Source organism: Musca domestica, unplaced genomic scaffold (genome assembly GCF_030504385.1).
Source record: "Musca domestica strain aabys unplaced genomic scaffold, Musca_domestica.polishedcontigs.V.1.1 21, whole genome shotgun sequence".
Classification (NCBI taxonomy): domain Eukaryota; kingdom Metazoa; phylum Arthropoda; class Insecta; order Diptera; family Muscidae; genus Musca; species Musca domestica.
This window is the reverse complement of record NW_026712258.1, coordinates 9698057-9719167: the sequence shown is the minus strand read 5'-3', so window position 1 is coordinate 9719167 and position 21111 is coordinate 9698057. Positions and strand designations below refer to the sequence as shown.

The window sequence follows — 21111 nt, the reverse complement described above, 5'->3', positions numbered from 1 at the left end:
ATACCTAAACCTAAATAGAGGGGGCAAGTCCTCCCCTCTTCCACATTTTTGGAAATTTTTACATTAAGATTCCTCGGAATCCGTGCATTTTATGTAAAGAGCGTCTTCGGCAATATACGAGGAATATTTTGGTCAAAAATTTTCAATCCCCAAGTCAACAAAGGGATCTGTTTGGCATTTTTTTAAATATGGCTAAAAACTTATTTTAAACGGGAAAGTAGCAAGTCAAAATATTTTACAAAATTATTTGCCATAAAGTTCCATTATAGGTCCTGGAAGACTTCAAAAGTCTAAATCTTGCCTAAACGGCAGGAATTTTCATATTTAAGATAAAACGTATCTTTAAAGCCGTACTTTGTGCGCGTTTGTGTAAAATCTCTAAGGAAGCATAATTTTAGAAGGATGTTGTCAAAGATAAAAATATTCTGCATCAAATTCCACCATAAGTTACTTAAGAAATATTTGCATCAATATTTCCCAAAATCAGAAAATATTTCTTAATTTTTTTGATCAATTTTTCTTCGGCCTTTTTTGAAATTACGCCTAAATCTGACCTTAAATTTCATTTTAGGCAGATTGTGTGAAAAGAAGAAATGTTTTACACAAAATTTTACTATAAATTTTTGAATAAACCATATATATTTTCATATTTTTTTTAAGAAAATCTTATTCGCAATATATGCACTACAAGTGTAAATAATTTTTTGTTTTTTTCCTGTTAGTTTAACACGTTTCTATTATGAGTCAAAATCTTCCTTAATACTTAATTTTTTGGGCAAAGTGTAAAAGGAAGAATTATTCCAGAAAAAAATTTCACTATGAGTCACCAAAGAAAAGAAATCATATTTAATATTTACATCAATGTTCTCGTAAAAACCCGAAAATATTTCCAAATTTTTGATCAGTTTTTCCTTAGCCGTTGACGTCAAAAGGTAATATAAAATTTCGTCTTAAGCGCATATTGTCAAAAGAATAAATATTCTACATAAAATTTCAATATAAATCTCATCTACGTAGAATAGTTTTTAAAAAATAAATTTGTATATTCAATTGTACCATGAAAAAATATCAAAAATTATGTATTTCATAAAAAATTTCTTATAAAAATCTCCAAAATAATTTCGGGTTCTTAGGCCAAACGTTGAGTCTTTTACATAGTTAAGTCCTTTACATTGAGGATAGAACATTGAAATTTCATACAGATCTTCAGATTACATCCAGGATTATTGGTAAAAAATAGGCCATATCGGTCTACTTTTCTATATTAAAAGTGAGTTTTCGGATGCAAAATATTTATTCTTTTTACACATTCTATTTACAACGAAATGTCGTGTTACTTTCAGACGTCAACTTAAAAAAAAGTCTGATGAAGAATTAATATAAAAGGGAATATTTTCGGTTTTTTTTATAAACGTTGATGGAAATATTTAATATACAATGAAAATAGAGATTTCTTTTTTGACGACTCATAATGCAATTTGATGAAAGATTTATTAATCTTTGCCGTCTTCCTTTTAAAATGATATTTATATGAGATTTTTGCATAAACTCACATAAAATACGGCTTTAACCCTTAAATATGTTTTTTTAAAGTAGAATTTTATGACAAATAATTGTGACTTGCTACAAATCTGAATGAAAATCTATTTCCATTTGTTTTAATTCCAAACAACATCACTCCAATCCGATGGACCCTATGTCTGCATAGTTGTGCAAAAAAAAACTCGAACGTTGGCATGGGAAAAATAACAAATATTCTAACACCATTCAAAAAATTATTAATTTGTAGTTTTTTTTCCTTCGTGCTTAACATGGATTACAACGAGTACAGTGGGCGTCACTAGAGATTGAATAGATGAAATTATGGTTCTGAGTGTTTTGTGGTTAATGTTTTTGGTTATTAATGATGGAAATATAGCAGCAGACAAAAAATACAATCAAGATATGAATAGTGGAGACCATGATATCCTTGAATACGTATTAAATTCTTTTGTGCAACAAAATTTTAAATTAATCATGACGTCAACTTTGTTGTGGTTCTTTTCAACAAACTTATGAAATTGAAATATGTTCTCAGTAGATCAAGGAGATTGATTATAAAATTTGAATAATTTTCTATCTTTATTCAAACTACAGCAAAACGCTATAATGAAAAACTTACCAAAAAAGAAGCGAAACAAAATACATAACCATGGGAATCCAATACACTTTTTGGGCGTTTAAAATTTACAGACTTGATTTACGTTATTAGGATTCTGTGTATATTACTGGAATTCTAGGTCATTTTTTTAAACTAAATTTACAAAATGTTTCATTGGATTTTTCCAACTTTTTGAAAAAAAGGCTTATTGTAACAAAATTAAAATATTTACAATTAATGATCATTTTTTTAAATACTTGGAATATTGCACTTGTTCTTACTTACATTACTTTTCTAATTTAATAGTTTAGTTATTTAATACAAATACATAAATCAAGAAAAAATACATCAACGTTAGGTTAGGTGAAGAGTGGGGCGAAAAACACCACGTGTCCTGGTGGACATACACTTAAGCCAGTATAGACCTGTTGTGCGCTCTAGACTAAAAAGGTTGTTGAAAGAAGACCGGCAGTTTACAGACTATTATATTTGAAATACAGTTGACTTAACAAAATTCCTTAACTGATTTATTTAATTTACCATGATCTGATTTAGGTCTGGCATGGAGTCGTTCCCTCAGAATTGCGATCTGATATTTGCAACCGCTGGACACTGACAGAGAAAATGTCCCAACATGCCCTGCATATGATGTTATCTGCAAATCCTCATCCATGTAGGCCCAGGTGCCCCGTAAGGGTGCCTGTTATCCCACTAATCTCTTTCTTACCAAGTAATAAAAAAAGTCCTCGTTTTTATCTCATTGGGTTCGCCTCAAATGATTTTTGTGGTTTTCCCTACGCCTTCATTGTTCTAAAGGTATATGTGAACGTTTTTTTTTTTTCATTTCTTCAATTCTGGACATGATGCGTTTAGCGACGTTAAATCAATTAAAAATCTCACAGAAAAATTCCAATCCATAGCTTTGCATTTGAATTATTCTTTTTTTCGATTTCTTTTGAAATCATGACCATTTTTTCTCTCCGTGTACTTTCAAACTTTTGTGCCCATTCACCAATAAAATTTGATAGCCGCCTGTTGTCAGTTTTTTGGAGAAAAGTAACATTTTAACAAAACAACATCAAAACAAACACAAAATACGCTTCACAAATCATCACATTGTTATCCAGCTTCCATTTTAAAATCTCTAACAAATTAATGTTTCTTACCCGTCCGAGCCGACCATTCTCTAAATCTTCCTTGTCCGGCTGCATGCCCGAACAAACTTTCAACAGTAGCAATTATTGTTGTGATAGTGCAACATTGTTGCAGACAAACAACGGTCTCAAGTCTCGACTCAGGCCGCACTGATGCGGACAAGGGGGTTTGGGGAGGCAATAACTTAAACGTATGCCAAAATCAACAAAACGTACCCAAGAAAGCACAAGTCGATCATAAACAACGACAACAGCAACAGCAAACACAAAGACACACACACAAACACACATAGCAGAAAACAGAAGGACCCAAAAAAGGCAATAAGAATGATTCAGTGAAGCTCAGACGTTGTTAAAATTTAACCAAACCCTCTTTTGTGTCAAAGAAAGAATGGCTGGCACCCATTTGTTAAGTCAGCAGTTTCTCGAAAGCGTACAAAAATAAAGGTATCGATGTTCGTACATACGTACTTGTTGTACTTTGGCTGGTATACAGTCAGCGCAGAATAATAGGGGATTTAATTTCTTTTTTATGTTCTATATAACGGTCATCTATAGGGAATAATCATCAGGCGCTAATGACAGATTGTCTTCCAATAGAAAAAAATTCTCAGGGACTGCAGACAAATTTATTAATAAGGAAAAAGTCCTTAGCCTTTGTGATTTTTTTATATAGAAGAATTCCTTTGTTCTCAATTCTCTATAGAAAAAATATAATTATTCCTATGGAATTTTTTTTATAGAAAAAATCTTGAACGCAAAGAATTCATTTAAAAAAATCATCAGTCTCTGGGGACAACTTTTTTAACAGGAAATAACTTTAGACTCTGTAGAGACAGAAAATGTTTCTATAGAAAACAACTTTAGTAATTGAAGATGTTTTACATAAAAAAACTTTTTTTTTAAAGAGAGACAGAAAATGTTTTACAAAAATCAGCCTCGGAAGACAAATTTTTTTATAGAAACTATGTTCCCAGCTATTGAATACCACTGGTTTCTATAGAATAAGTCTAAGTTCCTTAGGATCATTATTTTTCTAGAGAAATGGAAAATAATTTTTAGTTACTGACAGATATGTTGCTATAGAAAAAAGGACAGAATTTTTCTGTAAAGGTACAAAATGTTTAAAAAAATGTTTTTTTTTTAGAAAATATTAAAAAAAATTACAGAGGACCAGTTTATCTCTAAAGAGAAAAGTTCAGTCAAATAGTCCTCTGTCTAAGAGTTAATAAAAGTACTCAGTCATCTGCACCACTGTTTTCTGTAGAAAATAAAATTGTCCTCAGACACTGATAATTTTTCTTGGTGATAAAATTTTTATAGAAATATCCTTAGCAGCCGATAAATTTATTATATGGAGGAAATATTTTTTGTATGGAGAAAAAATTTTCTATAGCAGCATAATATAGTATGATAAATCTCATGATAAATGACCTCGGATAATCCTCAGTACCCAAGGACGACAAAAAAGGTAGATTTCAAGCAAATCTCTTCTAAAATATCTAAAAAAATTCATTTTGGGAGCCCCTCCTGTTGATGTCTAAGGACAATTTGTTCTATTGAGAAATAAATTTAGTTCCTGAGGACAATTTTCTTTCTTTAAAAAATGCTTAGCCGCTGAAGGTTATTTCTTCTTGAGACAAAATTTCCTCAATCAATGAAAATATTTTTTTTTTCTTCAGAAAAAAGGACAACTACACATTATGTAACGAAAAATACAAAGGTTCTGGAGAATACAATATCAGGATAAATCTTCAATAGAAACATATCTTGAGCTGAAGAGGGTTATTGTTTTCTCTAGAAAAATACCCTCAAACACTGAGCAAAATTGTCTCCAATAAAGAAAATTCCTCAGCTCCCTTATAAAAATATCCCCAAATTTTTTGCATCCACTGTACATAAAAGAGATATTTCACAACATCCCCCAAGTCCTTTGTACCTACCTACCTACATATTTAACTCAATCATTGTCTGTTTGTCTCGTTGATTTTTTTTGTCCAATTTCGTATTTTTGTTTCGTCTCTCTCTCTTTTTTTGTTTCTTTCTTGTGCAACACATATGCCCATGTAAAGAATACATATTTAAAATTCCATGCAACACTTTTGGTCAAAAAAACCAAAACCCCAAAATGAAAATAAAAATCCACTATCTCAGACTAAGCCGAAACGGCCATCTGTTTTGCCAGAGACTTAATAACACCAATAACTGACAGACTCCACCAGCCCAGGCCCAAGTAGGTTGGTGTGGTTGTTTGTGTTTATATTGCTCCTGCACAGTCGTTTATTCAGTCCGTCTGTCTGTCCACCCGCCACTGCGGCAACTCCACCATGCAGCCACCAGATGCTGTTGGCTGGCCGTGTAAACATTTTTCGTTTTGCCAGACATTGTTCGCACGAAATGTGTGCAAAATAATGTCAAATGTTTATTGATAAAGCATAAAGTTAAGGATTTAATGCGAATTTGGTCAATACCCTCGAAATTGAATACGAAAATCCTGAAAATAAACAACAACACCTTTGGCTGGCTGGCTGTTGAGCCAACAAACTGTTGTTCGTGTTTGGGAGCAAAAAGGTTATGTGACCCACTTTTTTCTGGGTTGGATACCTTTGAAAAATATTTATTTTGTTTTGCTTTGGAATTATTGTTCCATTCCTCTGCCTCCATCTCTTTCCCTTTTTTTTTTATTGTTTTTGAGTATCAGACTTTGGAAAAATACCACATGATTCATGGTCTCCGGCTCATAACTTAACATTATGGCTCTTTACACTGCATTCGTATCAAATTGTTTTGTAAAAATGTATGTGTGTGTGTGTACGATTGTTTTGTATTAGTTTTTTTAAGTTTAATTTACACAAATTCTCAGTATTTCTTAACTCGAGAAGGGTTCATTAACTTCGTTTTTTACATTTAAGCCATAAATTAATGACTTTAAAATAAATAAACGATGGGAGATCAGACAGACTGCCATCGCCGATATTCCACAGAGAAAATTACTGCTAACCAACCCCGTTACAGATTTCCAAATCATTAAATTTGATTACATATTTTTTTGGAAATGGAACTTAACTGTGTAGGTAGGTATTTGACCTGGTGCTTGAACTTATAATTTGGTTCAATTGAATTTTGTCAAGAAGTATAAGTCTGATTTATTGAAACAAATTAAAGATTGGTAAAGTGAAAAAATTAAAAATCTACTTCAGTTCTTTCGAAAACTTTTCAGGATAATTTCAAAACGTAGACCAATTATAAAAATGTTTTGATTTTTCATTTAATGGAAACCTAAAATAGGAAATTAAGCCAATATGAAAACTGTGACTGAAACCAAAAAATGTACTGAAAATTAGAACGTACTGTAATTTTTGGGGGGTTGACTTTTTTTCCCGAGTTTAGGTTTATATTCCGGGAAATAGTGAATATTTAAATAGAAGTTAATTTGACCCGACATTCCATCTGAAATTTTCCAAGTACTTTAAATCGGGACGATAATAACGAGCGTAGCAAGGACTAATCAACTATACACAGTAGCATTGACAATTCTACTACAGGCAAATGGCCGTTTTTAAAGAGGTTCCAGAAATTCAGGCTTTCGCAGAAGATGGATAAATCTTTGATGGAAGGATGTTCTGGGTCCATATTTTCCTGCTAGGTATGTGTATGTCGCGTGATTCATAGTTCAGCCTTGTTATAACCCGACCTCCTATGTTCACCACATACTATAAAATTTCAGAATGTCACAAGGACTGGTTGGACCATTGGCGAAGTTTGTTGAGTCTCAGGACCTAAAGGTATCATATTAAGTAGTAAAAGTTCGGTAATTTATTTACACATGAGCTTCGGCTCCACAGAAGCTTTGGCTCCACAGGTGCTTCAGGACATTATTCACAGGAACTACGGCTTAGTTTTCTTCAAAAATCTTCACCTCGTTGTTCCAAAGAAAGTCCATGATGGCAAAATTAGTTTACAAGTCTAACCGCAGGACACACAACAGGATTCTTATACTTTTTCATTTTTTCAAAGGATTTCTTATTATCCTATAAATTATTCTTAAGTAATTTTTAGCTTTTTTGTTCTAAAGAATGAGTAAATCTTCGGTTGAAGTATTTACCTAATGAAATGATGTGAGAAAAATAAAAACGTCCTGAGTAGAGATGTGGTGAAATCGAAGTGACATTGATTTCACTTCATATTAACTTGATTGTGTCAGAGAGGGGCAGTAATTGTTCTTTTGATTGAACGCATATTTTTTTTATTCCTCACAACAGGTACTTAGTCTGTGTTTTTTGTGCTACTTATTGCCCTCAATTCTTGAAATTTCCTGTTTGACTTTATCAGGATTCACTTTTGGTTGTTCGCTTTGGCCACAAAAATGTTGCAAATATTTACCGGCGGTTTGTAAAGAACAGCTACAAAAAGAGGTCATCCTGATGGAGAGTAAAAGTTAAGACTGTTTTCTGGGTATTGGATTTGCTTGTAAACAATAACAATTACGGTAACAATGTTGCCGGTGATTTGGAATTTCGGTGTTTTTTCTTTTATTATTTTGATGTTGAAATTCGAAATATTTCGAAGATTCGTTTCCCTTTCCCCCTCTGTTTGAATTTAAATAAAATTATTGGAAAATAACTTAATTTGTTAAGTTTATTTGACCTTTGACTCTAGAATAAAAAACTGATTTCTTGATTATTAATTATTTCTTTATTTTTAATTTCAGGTAAGACATACAAATGCTAAAGAAAAATAATCAAATAAATCCATGTGAGTAAATTTGGTCTTCAAATGTCGATATTTGAAAAAAAAACAATAATAATAATAATTTTTTTTCGGGTAGGGATGAGAAAGTGCTTAACGCGTCTGATAATGTCGTCACATTCTAAAAACCCACCTCCTTTCACCCCGGAGGTTATGCCCCACATCGGAACTACTTTCGCATTACTTACGAGGTGGACCCGCATTATGTATGTCTCTATTGTTCAACCTGCTTGTTATAAATTTCATTTTTAGGGGAAAGTATCTAGGTCTGCCTTCTTACGTAGTTTCCAGAATTTTTCTTGCTATGTTTCTCATTGAAACCTGGCCTATCTCCGATTCAAGGCTGTTACGTAATTCCAACCAGCGGTTACACTGGAAGAATGTGTGTTTCACGTCGTCCGTCACTTGTTCTTCTCCATATATACAGAATGGAGAGCTGCATTTGCCCATTTTGTAAAAGTACTTTCGAAAGTATCGATAACCTGGTAGCATCTTAGTTACGTAGTAATTAACCTCTCCGTATTTTCTGTTGTACCAGTCCTGTACGTCTGGGATTAGTTTACGTGTACATTTAACATAAGTTCCGTTTTGCCATCCTGCTTGCCCTTTTTGTAAACTTTTTTCGCTGGCGTGTTCTGCTTGTTGTTAATTTCGAACCCTGGCTTGACATATGTTATACCGCTCTATTGCCTGTAAGTCAATAAGAATCATTCCGGCAATAACTAGCACGGCATCATCAGATACAGTGCTATAGGCTGAGGTTACCCGTAAGTCTGGTGTTATTTGAACAGAAGCAATTTACTCACACTTGCTTTAATTTTTAGTACTGGGGCCCAAATTTCCGAACCATACAGCAGTATTCTATTACATGCCTCCATAATAATTTTCCTCCTACTTGGTAGAGGTCCACCAACATTGGCCATTAGTCTGTTAAGTTGAGTTGTTATTTTGGCAGCATTATTTGATGCGTACTCAATCTGCTTCAAATAGGTCCGCATGGAGTCCAGCCTCATTCTTAAATACTTTACGGAAGGCCTTGTCGGAATAACCATATCTCCTGTACGCAACTCCATTTCAGTAGGGATTTGTCGTCTGGTAATGGTAGGACTTCAGTTTTTTTAAGTGCTTGTTGAAGACCGTGTTTTACTAGTCAATTTTTCGTACGTATCATTGTATGACATAATCGGCTTTGTGCTTCCTCTGTACTCTTGGCTTTTATTACTGCTGCTATATCATCTGGTCGCCCACGAGATAAGTGTCATGTGGCATTTCAATTTTGAAGATTTCGTCAAACGTGGCGTTCCAAAGATCCGGTTCTAGTATAGAGCTTTGAGCGGCCCCTTTTTGCCGTGTTTGGTATCATACACCAAAGTTCTATTTCTAAAACAATCTCTTATTATATTACGTAGGTATACAGGTATCTTAAAAATCTTATCTAGAGTCTCAATTACGTCAACCCTTTACACTAGTCTTAATAAAAAATAATCATCTTGCAATAACGGATCTATTTGGAATATTTTTCTCAAATTTGCCATTTTAAATATATAGAAAATATAAAAAATAATAATTTTTCCCCTAATGATGGAGCGTATCAAAAATTTGGTCCCGCTGAACTTAACTGTTTTTTTAGTTGTTCTCTATCAAATGCGGATAAAAATAACAATAAATCACACACGCACCTTATTTTATGAAAAGAGGGAAGCCATTAGAGTTACTGTTAGGAAAATTACATCGTTGTGTAATGTTATTGGGGGGGGATATGTGCATAAATTAGCCATTTCCGCTGGGAGGCAACAGAATAAACAAACCAAGGGTTTTGAAATTCCATTAATAATTTTCACAAAAAAAAAAAAAATGTTTGCAACAAATATGCAGTTGCACCCTTCGGATATTTATTTAAGTTTTCAGTTATAATTACTTCAGCATTTTTTCCATGCAAACACAGAGGATCCATTGACATGTGGTTTTTGCTCTATTTTTCTGCGTGTATCCGCAATACCGACTATTACCAAACTCTATGTTAGAAACATAGAACGGAAATAGGCAGGCATAACGCATACTTAATGCGTTCTAGATCACTTCAATTCTCTGCAAAACTAAGGTGTGTTTGTGTCTTGGGATGGTAAAGGTTCTACGCATAATGTGCATATTCACCACTATATATCTCCATGTAGAAAAATATAAAAAATTAAATCTATTTCAAGTTAAATGTTTTAACATGCAAACAAAAAGAATATTTCATGTATTAAAATATGATTTAGATTAATGCAGATCATGACAGGATAATTGTAATTATGTTTTTCTCCACATTTTTGCATTTTTTTCTTTGAAACAGAACACGGACATGTTTTTGAATACTTATGTTGTAGTTTTTTTGCTGGTTGCAGCTGACGAAAAGGGGCTTCACATGGCAAACCCTCCGTTCATATTCAGCCATAATTACTCACATTTTTTACTACGAAAAGTAGAAAAAATTAAAATGACAACAATAATTTTTTTTATTTAATTTTTTAGTTTTTATTGTCTTTGGTAATATGATAGCCGAACCGTTTTTTTTTCTACCCGTTCTTGCGGTTGCATATTTAAATGTGTATATTTTATAGTAAAATGTCACGCAACTTAATTATAGATTAATGCAGCCCATTTTTCTATTTGAAATAAAGCCTCCGTTCTGAGAATACATGTTATGTAATTTAATATAGACAAATTATTTGCATTTTGTTTTTTGCATTTCATTTTTGTGTATGCCTTTTGTTATTAAATTGCAAATTCGTTTGAATTATTATTTTGGTTTCAAACACATTTTGGTGTGGAATATTTTGTTGCTACAACACAGCACTTTTGACCTTATCAACAGGATGTTAATCAACTTGTCCTAACAAGCGTACCCTTTTTCCCTTGTTAAAATTCATTATGTACGCAAACATGGCGTTTTTTTCTCGAACGTAATCTTAGCGTTTATGCACCTTAAAGCGTATATTTTAAGGTTTTTTATTAATTTTTTAGTGTCAGATTGTGATGAATTAAATTTGAACTTTTTTGCAATAAATCATTGTTGAAAATTTGTCACACGATTTTAGTGCAAATTTTGTTGACATGTAGGCACGCAAATCCGAAATTGCTTGGCTGAACGCATACGGATTATACATACAAATGCCGAGAGATATTTTTATAATTTCTCTGTTGGTTTAACAATGAAAAATATTTAATATACCCTTGTTAAAGTAGCGTTGAAACACCCTGTTTTAAATCCCCATTGAAAAGATGAGGTGCTATGAAGTTACGCTGAGTTACACTGAGAAACGGAGCTAAAAAGTGGTGAATATTTTTTATTACAAAGGGTTTTCATTGAATATGAGAGAAACAATATCCAAAACGAGTTCTGCGGTTCAAATCCCACGTAAAGCGGTTGTGTTGCCTTGCTGTCACATATTTTTCAAAGTAATTCTCCTAATATTGTTGCTGCGTTTATTATTTAAGTCTCCAATCGACCCCCAGACACTACAACGTGTCAGATTTGGAATATATCGACTACTTCCTATACTTTATATGAGATATGTGCAAATTTTTGGAAAATGTAGAAATAAAGGGTAAGATGAAAAATCTGCAACCAATTTCAGACTGCTGTCATTTCTAAGCTACTTGTCCGACAGCTGTTAAATTTATTTCAGTGACAGCTCATTATATTGTTTGCAAGCGTACAAAAACATTTTGATGAGAATTTTCCAGAAAAAAAGTTATTCGTGATGGAATTCAAGCGTGATAGTGTGATTTCTTTATATTTGGCGGGAAAACCACAAGTGGATATCGTTAGAACACACCAGCATTTAAAAGTGAATAAATGAATTTTGTGTCTCTAACCATCGCTCCTTACCGTGATACTGGTAGCGTAGCCCGTCATCAAGGAAGTGGACGGAAGAAAACAGCAACAGCAGCAGAAATGGTTCGAAAAGTAAAGAAGCCCCTTGATCGAAACCATCGTCGCAGTGGCTGAAAAATCGCTCGTTAGCTGAAATAAGCTCGGGGTAAAGCCACTGAAATTCCAAAAAGTGCAAGAACTTACACCGCCACGAAAAAGAAAATAGACGCAAAAGAGCTAAAGAGTTGCTTCGCTTGGCCAAAAGTGGTGAACTGCCGAATTTGGTTTTCTCCGATGAGAAAACATTCGTTGTCCAGCAGTTTGTAAACAAACAAAATGATCGTGTTTACTTGCCAAAAGAGGTCAGCTGGCAATGAGCACCTTCGGTTGGCCACCAGAACTCAAGCGCCGGCCATGGTAATGGTGTGGGCCTCCATAACGGCCGATGGTCGCTCTCCGCTCCCATTAAGCGACCGTGGCATCATAATAAATGCGGAATATTATCTCGAAAATATTCTGGAGGGTGTATTATAGCCTTGGGCACTCAAACATTTTGGCTGCTGACCTTAGACATTCCCACAGGACTCACCACCATCGCACTCAGCACGCGGTACCTAAGAATGGTTACAAAATGAGGTTCCTCGCTTCATTTCCAGCACACAATGGTCGCCAAAATCTCCGGATACCAATCCTTCGGACCATTGTGTCTGGAGTATTTTGGAAAACAAGATTGGATCACCTCAAGTAAGCGGTTCATGTGGAATGGGTCAAAATACCGCAGAGCAACATTCGGGCAGCGTGTGACGGTTTTATTGGCCGTTTGAAGGCCGTAATTCGTGCCGAAGATGACCAATTCGAACAAGTCTAAACTTATTCAAAAATTTGATGCTTTTTCCGATATTTTTTGCTTTCATTCAATAAAGTTGCCTATCTCCGAACTCGATCTAAATTTGCAAAAAAATATAACGATGTACCAATTTTGAATCAAATCTGATGCTCCCCTCGAGAGTTATTGTGCGCACCAGCCAGACAGACGGACGGACGGATGGATAGACTCTAAATGTCCCGAAACGAATTTGGTCCAAAGAGGCCTAGGGTCTAAAACCGTTATTTCAACTAGACACGTTTTGACCGCATCAAATGATAAATATCCTCTCTAGCCATATAGCTGAGGGTATAATTACTTCATGTATAAGTGTGTGTTAACAGTGTTGTAATCGGTTATTAGCGTGGCAATATAGAGAGAGAGAAGAAAAATGCCTCAAGAAGAGGACGACATCAGCGGCGAAGAAGAAGCACCTTCAATTGCCCAAGGAAAACAGCAGCAAAATTGTGCAATTTAACTCATTTGTGCAACAAGTAAAAGTTGTCGTGTTACTTTTGTTTCGTTTTCTGTTTTCGTCGACTGAGCTTTGAACGCTGCTGCGGCTGCTGCTGATGGCGGTGACGAAACCCATGTTTAAGCTCATTATCTTCCTCCTTGGCGCAAATGCATATCAAGCCCGTTGCTTCATAGATTATTTAAAGTTTTCAAATAGTCTACAAAAACAACAACAACAACAAAAACTTGTTAATAATTTAACGGAACAAAGTTTAGCCAAGTTATTATTAAATATTATCATTATTTTTATTGCCATTATGTTTTAACAAGTTATGGCATTTTGTGGCCACCATTCACTTTTTGTTTTTGTCGTTGGGGTGCTGATTGACTACCACTCCAACACAACAACAATAACAACAGCAACAACACTTTAACACTGCCATCAACATAATCACTGCCAACTATCATCAGCATCAGCATGAGCCAGCGATCAACAACAGCTTCATTATTGTCACCACCGTCATTGTTGTCCTCATCTTCATTGTCAGTCTGAACGCTGTTGCCCGTATTATCTTTGTGGCTTTTGTTGCCGTTGTTGTTGCTGCCGCTGCTGATTCTAATCACAATGATTAATATCAAATTATTTTCAAGATTGTCATTGACTTTTTATTGTTTGTGCCTTTTTTTTGTTGGTTATTATTGCTGGGTGTTCCTTCAGCTGACATTTCAGCATATCATTGTCCTTTACGATTACAAATCAAGTTTTAACTCATTTATATAAATAAGTTGGTTTAAAATATATAACTTGCTCTTTAATGTGATTAAAGTTTCTGAAATATAAAATAAACCCTAAAATGAAGGAAGCTTGAGGACATTGTCTACGTAACTTGAGCGAATTTAAATTAGCTGCCAAACTTTACTTTTAATATTTTGAGGAGTTAACGTTTTCCTATAGGCGCATATAACTGCACCCTCGGATATTCGATTGACGATTTCTGGGACTTTTTATACCCTACACCACATAGTTGTAAGGGTATTATGTCTTTGTGCATTTGTTTGTAACATGGAGAAGGATAGACTCATAGTTCCTTTTGGTGATCAGCATAGAATCACATTTTGGGTCGTTTTATGCATGTCCGTCCGTCCGTCCCTCTGTCTATCCGTCCGTCTGCCCATGTATTTTTGTAAACAAAACGCAGGTCGCATTTATTATTCGAATGAGATGATATTTTCTAAATAGATTTGTTTGGCTCAAGGACGAACCCTATTTAAAATTGATGAAAATCGGTCCAAAGTTAGATACAGCCCCCATATATATGTTTCATCCGATTTTAGGTTTCTTGTGCACCAAAACATATCAGTCCAAATGGTGTGAATTTTGCTACATCCGAACGAATTCAGCCTACAAGCATGTGCTTCAAATTTGTTGAAAATCGGTTCAAATATAGCTATAGCTCCAATATATATGTTTCATTAGATTTGGTGTTTAAGTCCCTCAAACTCGTAATATGCATTTGACAACAATGCTATTTGGTGTCAGATATCTTATAAAACCCGTAAATACCTCTGCCAAATTTTATCAAGATCGGTTCAGATTTGGATATAGGCCTCATATATATCTTTAACCGATTTCGGGTTAATTGTGCACGAAATGGCGAATATCTGTCAAAAAGTCCTGAATTTCGGTACATCCGACCGAATTCAGTCGAAAGGAAGTACATCAAATTTGGAGAAAATCGGTTCAGATATAGCTATAGCTGACATACATTTTTTTCATCCGATTTGGCGTTTAAGTCACTCACATTCGTAATATGCATGCTACAAACAATGATATTTGGTACCAGGTATCTTATAAAGCTCGGAAATACCTTTGCCAAATTTTATCGAGAACGGCTAAGATTTGGATAAAGCTCCCCTTAATCCGATTTCTAGTTTATTGTGCGGGAGCTCTACCGGATATGCACAGTGGTTAGGGTATCATATAGTCGGCCCCGTGCTTTGGTTTTATACCCATATAACAAACATACCTACCATAAGCTACATTGAGGACTCTAACTGCATACTCCAGCCGATTGCAATGGGATTTGCTTTTATTTTTCGAAATTTGTTGTTAATTATCTAAAATCAGATGTGAAATTTAATTCAATTAAATTTAAATTTAATTTTATTTATAACATATAAAATTGAACCCTAAATATGTTATTCCGATTTTTAATTATTTTGTACGAATATTAATTGAATTATGTCATTTGATCGCCTTAACGAATTCCAAAATAGTAATGCTTTATATTTCTTGCCTAATGTTTAATTTTTAACTAGAAGTATCCAGAGTTGTTTCTTTTTTACTTTTGAAACAGGTTGCTCTCATTAAATCGGCCTCTGGCCACTCCATATTATTTCATATAACAAAAGCCTGGAGTTTCAGCGCAGCAGCAACAACAAAAACAACGGTAACACCTTTTAACATCAAATGTACACTTGTTGCTGTTGCTGCCAATCTGTGTTTTTTTTTTCAGCTTTAATGTTACACTTTTATCGTTGTTAAAATAATCTGAATATTGGCTATTTTGATATCTGATCCATTATAATTCCAAGACTCATTTCAGTTTTTGTTGTTGTTTTTTTTTTTTTGCTTCACTTTTGATCTGTTGGCATGGATTTTTGCTGCTGCTTCGGCTGTTGTTGTTCCATTTGTACGGTTTTGTTTTCATATCAGCATTACAGATTCTGTTCTTGTTGTTGTTGTTGTTCTTATTATTATTGTTGTTATCATACACACACATTTTTCTTATTATTGTTATTAACAATATTGCAATGAGTTGTTGTTGCTATTGCTGTTGTCGTTTATTGTGTGGCAGGTATTTGCAACAATGAAAGCAAAAAAACAAAACGGCTCCAGTGAAAGATTTGAAGTGTAGCAGCACCGCAACATTTGGTATTCAAACCGCAAACTTAAATGTGAAACATACATACATACATACGCAGGTGTTGGAGATGTGGGGATGGGCGACGGCAATTAGGTACGCTACTACGAGTAAACTAGAGGGTAATTTAAGTGTTCTGATTTCTCAATATTTTCTTATGAATGTAAACTTGCATAGGATTCTGTAAGGGAAAACGTCTTCTAATCGTTGAGTTTTGTAGGTTTTGTCTAAATTTATGTTCACTTTCAAATCTGGAGACATAGCTACTAGACAGCACTATTTTGAAACGATTACAATATATTTTTTTTTAATTTCTAATAAAAATCTTTTTGAATCACAATATGAATGCAAAATTACGTTTTTCGGACGAATATCTGAAACTCCATCAAAATAATTACTACGGAATTCATTAAAGTACCTTCCTTTGTCCACCTTCTCAATTCGCAGTCCATTTTTATAAGCTACGCCAGAGGGTATTATGTTTTTGGGCATTTATTTTATAATATGTAGAAGGAAACGAGATAGACACATAGTTCCTTTTGATGATCTTCATAGAATCACATTCTGTACTTCAAATGTGGTGAAAATCGGTTCAGATATAGCAATATCTCCCATATATATGTTTCATCCGATTTCAAGATTAAATCCCCGACATTCGTAATATGCACTCCACTACAGTGCTATTTGGTTCCTGATATCTTTTACAGCTCAGAAATATCCCCGCAAAACTTGATCGAGATCGGTCCAGACTTGGATATAGCTCTCCCATATATATCTTTATCCGATCTGACGTGTATTGTGCACAAAATGGTTAATATCAGATCACCTTTGGCACGAATTATGGCTTTCAAACGGCCAATGAAACCGTCACACTCTGCCCGAATGTTGCTCTGCGGTATTTCCATTCCCGGCGAAGCGCTTGCTTGAGGTGATCGACACTTTGGTATTTTTAGTGCCAACCTTGCTTTCGAAAATACTCCTGACACAATAGTCCAACGGATTGGTATCCGGAGATTTTGGTGGCCATTGTGCGCTGGAAATGAAGCGAGGAACCTCACTATTGTAACCATTCTTGTAACGATGTGCTTGCCCAAGGCTTTAATGCACCCTACAGAATATTTTCGCGATAATATTCGACATTTATTCTGACAATCTGCTGTTATGGCGGCCACACCATCACCAAGGCCGGCGCTTGTGTTCTGGTGGCCAACCGAAGAATATGGAATATTGCGTTATGTTCAACTCACACCGTTTTCGGCCACATCGACGCGGGTTTCGTTGAAGGCGCTTCTTTACTTTTCGAACCATTTCTGCTGATGTTGTTGTTATCTTCCGTCCACTTCCTTGACGTCGGGTTACGTTACCAGTATCACGGTAACGAGCGATGGTACGAGACACGAAAGATTTATTCACAATTAAATGCTAGAGTGCTCTAACGATAGCCACTTGTGGTTTTCCAGCCAAATATACAGAAATCACACTATCACGCTTGAATTCTAGCACGAATAACTTTATTTCTGAAAAATGCTCACCAAAATGCTTTTGTACGCTTGTAAATTCACTGGAATAATTTTAACAGCTGTCGGACGAGTGGCTTAGAAATGACAGCAGTCTGAAGTTGGTTGCAGTTTTTTATTCTCACCCTGTATATATTTTTTATCCGATTTAGTTTTTAAATCTCTCACATTCGTAATATGCACTTCACAACAATGATACTTGGTACTGGATATCATCAGACCTCTGTCAAGTTTTATAGAGATCGGTTCAGATTTGCGTTTGTAGTTCACCATACATGCAATATCAGTCGAAGATTTTCCACATTCAACCAAATTTCTTCAATTTGGTGGAACTTGGTTCCGATATATATTTTTTTAATATAATCCTTCTATAACAATGTTATTTGGTATGGAAGCTAAAAATTCCACCGTTAAATTTAGTGAAAATCGATTCAGAATCGAATGTACATTCCATATTTTTTTTTTACTCTAAAACTAAACTATAACAGCCCCAAACTCATGGTACACATTCAAATAATTTCCTAAAAGGTTCAAATATATGGACCTTTGAATTTTTTATTTTTCTATCACAGTACAATTATATTTACCATTTCGTAATGCATTTCTATATCAAAAAGTTTAATTTTGCATTGTCACTCATGAAATGAGGCAAACCATATCCACTCTTACACTACCCTGAATACCTAGTGTAGGGTGAACATCATAAGAATTCATGCAAATATGAAGGAGAAAAATGCACAAGACAACAACAGCAACAACAACAGGCATACGACTTGAAAACATATTTCTTATCTCCGGAGATTGATTATGTGGTTTTATGGCTTTATTGAATTATTGTCTTGTATGTAAATTGGGTTAAATAAGTTGCAACTTGTTGCTCGGTGCCTTAGCTGTTTGTTGTTATTGTTTCTATCCAATATAACTGCCACTTTGTCAGTTCAGTTTCAGAGTCCGTCTGTGTGTGGTAAGCCAGCCAATAGAAAATTTCATAGCAACAACAACAACTTACAGTCATTTCTTGTTATTGAATATTCCACTTGCCAAGTTGTCTGGCTGGCTGGCAGGATTTGTTTGTGTGTTTGCCTCCTTGTTTCCAATGTTGTTGTTCGTCTTCTTGTTATTTCTATTTAGTTTGTTATTAATGTTTTTGTAGCCTTAAATTATAGCTTTATTAACCACTTAAATCCATTACATAAATCTATTAAAGAAAATCCATTATGCATGCTGTAGCCAATAGGCAAAGTTTGAGTTGTTGTTTTTTTTTTTTTTTTTTTTTTTTGTAATCTGCTGCTACTCCTTCCATGGCAGCCATGATTTTTTTTTCTGATAGTATTTTGGCATTTGCAGTTCGGATACACACACACACACAAAATGCTAAATGTTTTTAGATCGAAAGGATATACTGCTGATTGTGGTATTATCTGATTTTAAAATCGCATAAAAAATTTGTATTAGGTTCGTATAAAAACAATTTATTAGATTGGAATGAGTCAACCAAAAAAAGGCCTATTACAACAAATTTCAAAGATTTTGTAACCAATTAAATTTTTTAGGATTTCGATATGAGATTTTAATATTTTTGTATATTTTTAATTTTTGCACCTGTAGTGGAATTCTCTAACTCATTTTTTGAGTTACCGACAAAAGTCAGTGAACTTAAAATACATATAACTTCGGTAATAAACGAAAATTTTCGGTAAGCTAGCGACGAAATCAAAGTAGTCGTTAAGACCTACCGATAGATACCAATGTTGTGAACTTTAACTTCTTTTTTATATCAAAAATTTTGTTTTTAAGGTTACCGATTTTTTCGGTAACTCAAATAATGACTTAGAGAATCCCACTACTGATCTAAGTTTGACAAATTCGTTTTGGACATACCCATTGTGATGGGGTATTATGGTCGATTTTTTCTTGGACACAATCTCCATTCCATTTCCGGGATAATAATTGTAATGGGTATTATGGCACGGTATCCATTATATCCATTATACTCTCAGCTCTATGACTATAGAGGATATATATACTTTGCTACGGTCAAAATGTTTGTAATCGAAATTATGACCCTAGGTGTCATGTGACGCAATCTTTTTGGGATATTTGGAGTAGATGTGGCCATGTTTTTCTATCAGTCTGTCTGTATGCGAGTTTGGACTAAACTTGGTACATCGTAATATTTTTACCAAACTTAGACCGATATCGAAAATGGGCAATATTTCCAATAGTTCCCCCAAAAAAGGTTAAAATGTTTGTCTTGTTCAATTGTTGCAATTTCTGATATTTGCAGCAATGCTACGTCATTTTGAATAATTATAATTTCTATAAAATGTGGGATAGAAGTCCGATAATCATTTAATCTCGCAAATCTCAATATTACTATCAAAACAAGATCTGATATGAAAAAATGGAACAATAATTTTGATAAACAATTTTATCGATATCTGTTCAGATTTAGATATAGCTCCGATTTTAAGATTGCACTAAATGGTTAAAATAAACTCAAATTGAAATTCGGCATTTACAACCGTATTGAGCCTGGAACAAAGTGTGCCAAATTTGATGAACATTTGTTTAAAATTAGCTATAAGTCCCTCATACCCGTAAAATGTCCTCCAAAGCAATGATATTTGGTGGCAGCTATCAAAGACAGCACACATATACCTCTGCTAAATTTTATAGAGATTGTTTCAGAAATCGGTTCAGATATAACTATAGATCCGAAATATGTTTCGATCTAAGGATACCTAAATTCGAGAAATAGAGTCGATTCAGATTCGAGTTGATTCGATTCTATTTAACATAAGTTCCCTATATAAACGTTTACAGGGTGAGAGGAAAAAAACTGCAACCAACTTCAGACTGCTGTCTTTTTTAAGCCACTCGCCCGACAACTGTTAAAATTATTCCAGTGACAGCTCATTATATTGTTTATAAGCGTACAAAAGCATTTTGGCGAGAATTTTTCAGAAAAAAATTTATTCGTGTCTCGTACCATCGCTCGTTACCGTAATACTGGTAGCGTAGCCCGACGTCAAGGAAGTGGACGGAAGAAAACAGCAACATCAGTAGAAATGGTTCGAAAAGTAAAGAAGTGACTTGATCGAAACCCGCATAACGCAATATTCCATTCGGCAAATATTGAAAAATGAGTTAGGGGTAAAGCCATTGAAATTCCAAAAAGTGCAAGAACTTACATCGGAACAGAAAGGAAAATAGACTCACAAAAGCTAAAGAGTTACTTCGCTTGGCCGAAAGTGGTGAACTGCCGAATTTGTTGCTGAAAATGTGCACTTTCGGTTGGCCACCAGAACTTAAGCGCCGGCCATGGTAATGGTGTGGACCGCCATAACAGCCGATGATCGCTCTCCGCTCGTATTAATCGATGGTGGCATCAGAATAAATGCCGAATATTATCGCGAAAATATTCTAGTGGCTGTATTAAGCCTT

General features: G+C 34.5%; 1 protein-coding gene across 2 annotated transcripts in view; it reads left to right on the top strand.

The window, feature by feature from the left end:
* Positions 1-21111, top strand: part of LOC101893835 (zinc finger protein 704) — a 461725-nt gene that overhangs the window by 142036 nt on the left and 298578 nt on the right. The gene's annotated exons all lie outside the window — the stretch shown is intronic.